The sequence below is a fragment of the Phoenix dactylifera genome, unplaced genomic scaffold, assembly GCF_009389715.1.
Source record: "Phoenix dactylifera cultivar Barhee BC4 unplaced genomic scaffold, palm_55x_up_171113_PBpolish2nd_filt_p 000524F, whole genome shotgun sequence".
Taxonomy (NCBI): Eukaryota; Viridiplantae; Streptophyta; class Magnoliopsida; order Arecales; family Arecaceae; genus Phoenix; species Phoenix dactylifera.
The window spans coordinates 222894-230882 of NW_024067935.1; the positions used below are offsets into that span (position 1 = coordinate 222894).

At 38.9% G+C, this 7989-nt stretch overlaps 1 long non-coding RNA gene across 1 annotated transcript; it reads right to left on the minus strand.

Moving 5' to 3' along the window:
- Positions 1-3138: 3138 nt before the first annotated feature.
- LOC120106313 lies at positions 3139-7466 on the minus strand. The gene is made up of 3 exons (XR_005508496.1): positions 6893-7466; positions 6304-6401; positions 3139-3481 (listed from the first exon to the last, which is right to left on the minus strand). It is a non-coding gene; the product is annotated as an uncharacterized LOC120106313 (long non-coding RNA).
- Positions 7467-7989: the final 523 nt, after the last annotated feature.

The following is a 7989-nucleotide window of genomic DNA, read 5'->3' on the forward strand; positions in this document are numbered from 1 at the left end:
CGTCGAAAACTCTCTGGCAAGTGGATTTCTTGCAGGCCATCTTCAGATGAGATCCATTACCACACCTCGGCCAGCCCACTTGAGTCGCCTCCAGCCAACCCCAAAATCATCTGAGTTGCACTTCCACTTTGGTTCAGATTTGGTAGCAACAGACTAGTGCTAGAGGAAGGGTCACCCCCCAGCTATATTAATATCAATCGAAGGAAGAGACAATCGATAAGAAGATGCGAAGAGCCTGTGGCACATTGTGTGCTTCGCAACACTGCGCTCCGACGTCCCAAGGTTGTTACAGAGTCTGCAATCTGCTTTGTCAGAACAACTTGTTGCACCTATGGACAATGAATAGTTCAACCTACTCACTCAACAGGTGTAGGTGCTAACCACGATGGTTAAAGGCCTGCATCAGAAGTGGCGCGATCGGACCCAGTCTGACCGGAATGCAGCCAACCCGACCACCATTCTCAGTTGCTAGCGCACGAAATGTGTCTGGCCAGCCACCGCTCTCAAGGCCAGGACTCAGAGTGGTCCCCCTAGAGTCGACACACCCAGCAGAGCAGTCTTGATCGGAAAGAAAAACAGAATGCTCCAAGCCCTCTTTTCGACGAAGATTCCACTCCGACCCTATCGCCTCCTCATCGTATTGAGCCCCCATCCTGGCAGGATGCCGACCTTGATTGAAGAATCGAGAAAATGGGCCAGCAGATTTGGGCCCTTAGAGGGTTTCAAGGGCAAACAATGACCTCGACATCTCCTTGAGGCCCCCTTCACCAAGTGGATCATAGAGAAACCAATCCCCCCCCTTGGGAACAGAGTATCAAGTTGCTAACAATTACAAAAATATTTTGCTTTCTAACTTGTTCGTCAAGTCTATATAGAGCCTATAATATTTTTCCAACTTAAGAACTTTATCTTAATTTTATTGTAATCGAGAAACATTGAAAGATTCTAAATATTCTAGAGTAAAAATTTTAATTTTGTTGTCACTAGCCTCTTTGAATGGATATACCTAGAGCTTTTAATTTCTTCAACTTCCACATCAAACATAGGTGTATATTTGAATTGAAGAAATAAGCACTACGGCGTGGTACCAGTATGGAGAATTTGTTGGGCTGTATAGGAGCTAGATCAATTGATCTACCCGGTTTGATTGGAAAATTTGTTGGGTTTAACTTGTACACTAGACCCACTTTATCCTTTCATAATCTGACAAATTAGGAGTTTCAGTATCATTTTTTAGTCATAAAATTTGACTTTGATTCGAAATCTTAAATTTAAGAACTATCTTGTTTTCTCTTGAAGGTTGGCCCTTACACACACAAATGTGCATGCAAATTTGAAAGCCTGAATTGTTCCAGTACTAGTTCAGGCTTCTATTTTGAACGCTTTAGGAGCTCTAACTGTGTCTTTTCCATTTTGCATTTCAGCTTGATTAATAAATCTTTAGCCTAATAGACGGGGTCCAGTGCATCAAATCCTGTCATCAAACAAGCAATGTGAGCTCACTGGGGCCATGGATCAATTTGGGGTTGGTGCATCATATATGGAGAAATCAGGAAACGCCAAGCACACTATCGGTTGAGTGCATAGATAGTAGATTTGATATTCATATTTAAGTAAAAAGTATGGTAAAAGGAACCCAAGAGAATATCTATATGTCAAGTTTTAGATATATTAAGGCTTACACTAATTGGAAGACTAAGAAATTCGTGTTTTAAGAGAAACACACTCTCCATCACTATAAGTGAGATAAACCAAGAGATACACACTCTCCATCAATATGCAACAGATTGCTTCATGTTATATGGATCCATTCAGGTTTTTCAAACTTTTGTGGACTAATAAGACTTTAAGCTATTTGGATTGAAGCACTCAATTCCCATAAACTTGCTGCAATTGAATAAGAGGACTAAAAATATTTTTTTTAAAGCTCCTATCACAATTATAGTTCTCTTTCTCAATTAAATGAGGTTGCATGTCAGTTCAAAAGCATCATGAAACGCTGTTCAAAAGCGCTAGACCCATCCACTTGTACCAATCACTAGGATAGATATCTCAATGAGATATCTATAAATTATCTAAAAAAATTTGGAAACTTTTTATGATGCAAGGGATACTATTAGGCTTGATTATTCTCGATCAAGACATTGTTCATAGTTTTGGTCATGTTGAAATGTAAAGAAAAATTAAAAATTCTTCTGTCACACAAGAGACACAATTAACATGCTCATGGTGCAATCAAGGCATACTTTGCAAGTTTGGTCATGTTTAGATGTATTGTGGTTGGACATCTCATATAGATCAGGCGAAGGCCCCTGTGCACATTCCCCTATGCATATGATTGAATATGTTTAACTAGATTTGATGACTTCCATACACTTAAAATGAGATATATCAATGGTTAGACTTTTATGTGTTAAAAAATATTATTTTCTCTTTTCTAGGTTCCACATTTCTTATCTTTTGGTCTATGTTATATTTTACTCAATTGGTTCTAGAAAAGTTTTCTAGGATTCAATGAATGATATACTATTTGGACTCATCCATTCATTATTTATTTTATAGAGCTTTCTCTTACAAAATGGTCCTATTTTTTCTCTCCTTCCGTGATAAGATACTTTGGTTGAGATGATTTCGAAATAGAATTATATTTTCCATCATTTTTAAATAATTATTCATATTTTCCTAAGCAAGATTAGTTTGTGAGATGTATTAGTAACATCTTCATATTGAAAATAAACTTGTGCATTAAAGAAGTTTTAATCCACTCAAGGATGATGCCACAAAAGTAGGCTTGGAAATGGGCTTGGGCTAGTTTCGAGTTGGGCTTTGGGCTTAAATCGGCAGACTCGGTTTGAATTTGGGCCTTTTATATAAAACTTGAGTGAAATCTTGTCAAATTTATGCAACCCTTAGATTGAGAAAAATTCCAATCATATTGCTATTGATTAAATGTAGGAGGCTGTTAGGAGGCTACATGCACCTCAAGTGCATGTATCATTACTCCGTTCAACAGAGACCACCAACACATGGACCACATCCATTCAAAGCTCGATTCCTTTTTTTTTTCTCCGAACAATTACATGATCATGATCTTTGAAATTGTAATAAGATCCATCGCAATATCTTTCATCTAAAAAGTATTGAACAAATGATGTACATTTTAAATTAGATTTCATAAAAATCGTTACATGTCACAATAAGAGGTTACTTTGGATCAAACAAAAGCTTCTGCATAATTTATTTACAGGCTTACAGATCATAGTGAAAGTAGGACATGGGATCCACTACTCTCGCTTACATCACTCAAGAGAGCTTGCCAGAAGATTTCACTTAGCAGTTAAAGTCTTCAGTTGCGCGGTTGTCGGATCTCATAATCTGCTGTAGGAATAGTGAAGAGATCTTCCTCTCTATCACCATCAATGTTTAGTACTTTCTCATGTACAGTGTCACAAAGTTTATCGTGATTAACACGACCAATTAGCTACAGCCACAAAAAAAATGTTTTGATGAATATAATAGTTATGACCAATAAATAGAACATTCTTAATTTTTATGCTTAAAGAAATGCATAATTACTTTGATGAAGGAAAGAAAAGGATAATGATTAGATTTTTCTTCGAAAACTGAACTTAATAAGATTTAGCCCGGCTAGGACAAAAGTGTTTGTCATATAACATTCTTAAGGTTGGTTGTGGAAGAAATATGCTTGGTTTATTTTTAACAAGAAAAGGTCTAAATAATTTATCCTATTGCAAACTGGGTTGGCACCCAGTGGTGGCACCAATCTTTCCTATCCTTTTGGCAAAGGTTTCACGTTAAAATTTTGAAAGATGCTTCTCAAGTGTTTGACATGAATAATTTTTCCATTATGTGATTTATTCATATAACATTAATCGTGCTCTTATGAATATTACAATATAAAAAAGGAAAAAGAAAAAGATAATTTATCATGGCTGCTTTATTTTAGGCTGCAACAATCAAAGTTAAACTAGAAGGCTACCACTTTAGTGTGTTCAAGAACCATTTTAGACTCATTTGATTCACGAAAAGAATTTTGCTTCACTGAAATATTTTTTTGAGAAACTGATACCTTGGTATATGATATCTAGAAAAGTAATTTTTGCATGTTTAGTTAACTACAGGAAACTAGCATATTGTAGAGTGGCTTATATTTAGTTGAGCATCTACATTTCTGAGAAAATTTTATAAAGTACCTATTATACCCTTAATAAACAAAAAGTTCTTACCCCGTTCTATCTAAAAACTTAATGATTTTTTTTTTAAACAAAAAAATCAATTTTCAACCCGTGGGAATTAGACTTTTCAGTGTCCCACATGTATTTTTCTTTTCCATGAAGTATGGAATCTTATTCCCATAGAAAAGAAAAACTACTTTTTTCATCTCTCTCTTTTAAAAACTCCAACCAAACATGAGACATTTCTTCATTAACCATACTTTCCTCCTCTTCTTCCTGAACCAAACGAATCCTTTGTGTTTGTGGGTTATGGATGGTTTCCATTTTTGCTTTGAGAAAGATGTGGGCTCAAAGGATAATCATGTTGAATCATGGATTAAAAGTTCTAAGCTACATGGTTTCTGCTAGCAAGGATCTAAATCTGGTAGGAATAATGTCCTTAATCACCTATTTGGATCAAATAGCACACTTTTATTGACCATAAGAATCGAGCTGATATTATAACACAATGCATCCAAAGTTTATCTAATAGCAATGATTTAGATGTCCTGCTGTAAGATCGGGGTTTGGACTCAAAACTGGTATCTTGGTGATCACTATAGGCTACTCTGATATTCGCTCAAAAACGAATTACTATGATTTATCCATTATAAAATGGTTACTATGATTTATCCATTATCATACAAAAGCGAGGTTTAGCTGCAAATAGGGTAATGGTGATGCTAGTGGAAGTAAATTCCATGTATGTCCAGCATGTCGACTCTAGTTGTTGATATGTGCCTCTTGAAATTCAAATAGTCGTCTATTTAACTCAAATTATGATGGATATGTCGGTGCCAATACAAGGACTGAGGGCTAAGATTAGGGTTGTAGCATGAAGGTGCCATTTTGATGGCATATGTCTACTCATACCTTATAGCCTCTTTGAGTAAAGGTGCAATTTGACCCATCAACCATAGAGGTTTCAATTCAAGAGAGCAACTGATGTGGAAGAGCTCCTAATTAATGTTCTATCAAGCTCTTTGAATCAGGAATCCTTCTACCTCTATTAATTTCCTGCTCTTTTCTCATCATCATCATAAGTCTGTTTAAAATTTTTTCCAACATTAATTCATAGCACTGCATACACGATTTTCTCTTCTTTTCCATTATGACTAACTCTTTTGGGTATTAAGAAGGAGAACACATGTACATACATGTTCATGCATGCACACTCATGTACACAAATATAAATGGACGCATGCATGTAAAAAGAAGAGAAAACAAGAATGGTGGTCATGGAGATGCTTAGGCTTGTTCATCAAGCATGTAAAATACAAATAGTCTAATAAAATAGGTCTCATGTATTAAAAGTTGTTTGTTTTGAGATTTATCTAATTTTTCAATTCCAAGTTTTTAAATATATTGTTCATACACTACAAAAGAAGGAATAACTCCCGACGCTTTTTTTTGTCTCTACCGACGCTTATAAGCGTCGGCGAATTCCCAGCCCACGCTTCGCAAAGCGTGGGTCAGACGTCGGGCAGGTGGGCGTGGGTCGGATTTAACCCGACGCGTCAAAAAAGCGTCGTTGGTCTATGCCGACGCTTTTAAGCGTCGTTCCTTTTATCAGACTCCGACGCTCATAAGCATCGGCGAGAAGGGTAGGTTAGTTTTAAGCGACAAATTTTAGCGACACTTAAAAGCGTCGGAAAAAAAGTCAAAGCCGACGCTTATAAGCGTCGGCGTTAGCCAACATTTTTTAAAAAAAAATATTTTCCTCACTGGGTGGACCTGGGGAATGGTGGGGAGACGAGTGAACTCCAGAAGGGGATACTGGAAGCAAGTACCCGGCAGGATTCTCTCATCCATGGCCTATGATCGATCGAAACCAAGAAATCACCCAAAAATAAGATGAAAACGAGGACTCCTCCTCCTCTTCTTCGTCTTCGCCTCCCCTGGCCTACGCACGGAGGGGCGAGAGACCCAAACACCAGAAAGAGGGCTTCGGGTTTTCTTTCCTCTAGTACGCCCCAGATCTCCTCCTTTTCCTCCTTTGCCTGGAGTCAAGTTTCTCAAAATAGACAGAAAAATGAATAAACAAGGAGAGGGGAGGAGATCTGAACACCTGGAGCCACGGCCCGCCCCTTCCCGGCCACCGCCTGTCCCTGGTGGCGTGACACCGGCGCTCCGGCCCCCCTGCATATCCGCTTACTCCTGTCACCCCTGCAACAAAAATAAAGAAGGAGAAAAAATTGTTAGAACCGACCTTAAAGTACAAATCCACATTGCGTTCTTTGATCCTATCAAGCAAGGCAAGCCAATCGACCTTCTTTGGCTGGAGGAGTTCCGCCCATTCAGCCAGTACTGGCGTGGGGTCATCCCTCTTTGCTTTCAAGGCAAGGAGCTTCTCCTCAACCTTCTTACATTTTCCCTCAACAGGCTGCGGCTCCTCAGGCACAATGTGCTTCTCAGCCTCCTCCACCCTCTCGGCCACCTCTGCCCACTTCGGATCGGACAAATCCAACCCGTAGATCTTGTACAGACTTAAATCATTTGAATTCGCATGAAAGTTATATTCATCTCCACTTCAAGGGAGAACGAACTCACCTTCACCATCTTGGCAGACCAATTAGTTGTGTTTCCTTTGGAAACAGAGGAGGACGCTTGGGCTATATGTGGGTCTACTGAAAGGACCTGAAAACAAATATGCTCACCTGGGCTTCGGAGGAGGGGGGGATTGGATATGTCGGCGCCGGAGGGAAGAGAAGGGGGAGGAGGCGGATCTACTCTTCTTCTTCTTCTTCGGAAGCGAGGTTGGTGGCGATGTTGGCGCCGGAGGGAGGAGGAGAGGAGAGTGGCTCAGATCCAAGAGAAGGGGGAGGGAAGAGAAGGATTAATGTCGGCGCCGGAGGGAGGAGGAGAGGAGAGTGGCTCAGATCCAAGAGAAGGGGGAGGGAAGAGAAGGATTGACGTCGGCGCCGAAGGGAAGAGGAGAGGAGATGATATAAGAGCTAGGGCATCGAGAGGGGTTTTGAGATTTAGAGATGGTTTTGGCCTCCGACGACGCTTATAAGCGTCGTCGTAGATCCCAATTTTCCACAACGCTTAAAAGCGTCGTCGATTGTAAAGCTATACCGAAACTTTTTAGAAGCGTCGGCACAATTTTGCGCGGAACCAACATTTCCCGACGCTTTTCCCTGGCGTCGGGAAAAAAGCGTCGGAAAATCTTACTTTTCCTGTAGTGATACCTTCCATTCTCAATTTACTTTTCATATATCATCGAAGTTTCTATCAATAACTTCAATATATGTTTCCAATTTGATTTTTCATAGTCAATGTATATGATCAAATATGAAAAGAATAGGGCTTGAACAGACTTGTGAATGGCTCTCACTTTCTTTGCCTTCCTTATTCTCTTTCCTTTCTTTGTGCCCTCTAAAGACAGCATATTCTCTTCATTTTCTTAATGAAATAGGATGAATTCATTTTTCCATTTTCTCTTAAAATAGATAAATAAATAACTATTCACAAAAGGTTTAATTTTGACACATGTAACTAAAATGAAACAGCTACTCCTTGCGTATACATCTTTAATAGCATCAGTATTTCTACTGTTGAAAAAATTTCATCCTCATCAATCACACCTATCAATCAAATTCTTTTACATTTGTAATACAGCAATAATAACAATATAGCGGAACATATATACAGTTTTTTAATGATTTTTTTTAGAGAGAGGAGGAGGTCTAGTGCCATCTGTTCCCAACCCCAACCATCTCACCGAGTTCAGAACTTTGGCTCTTTTTAAAAT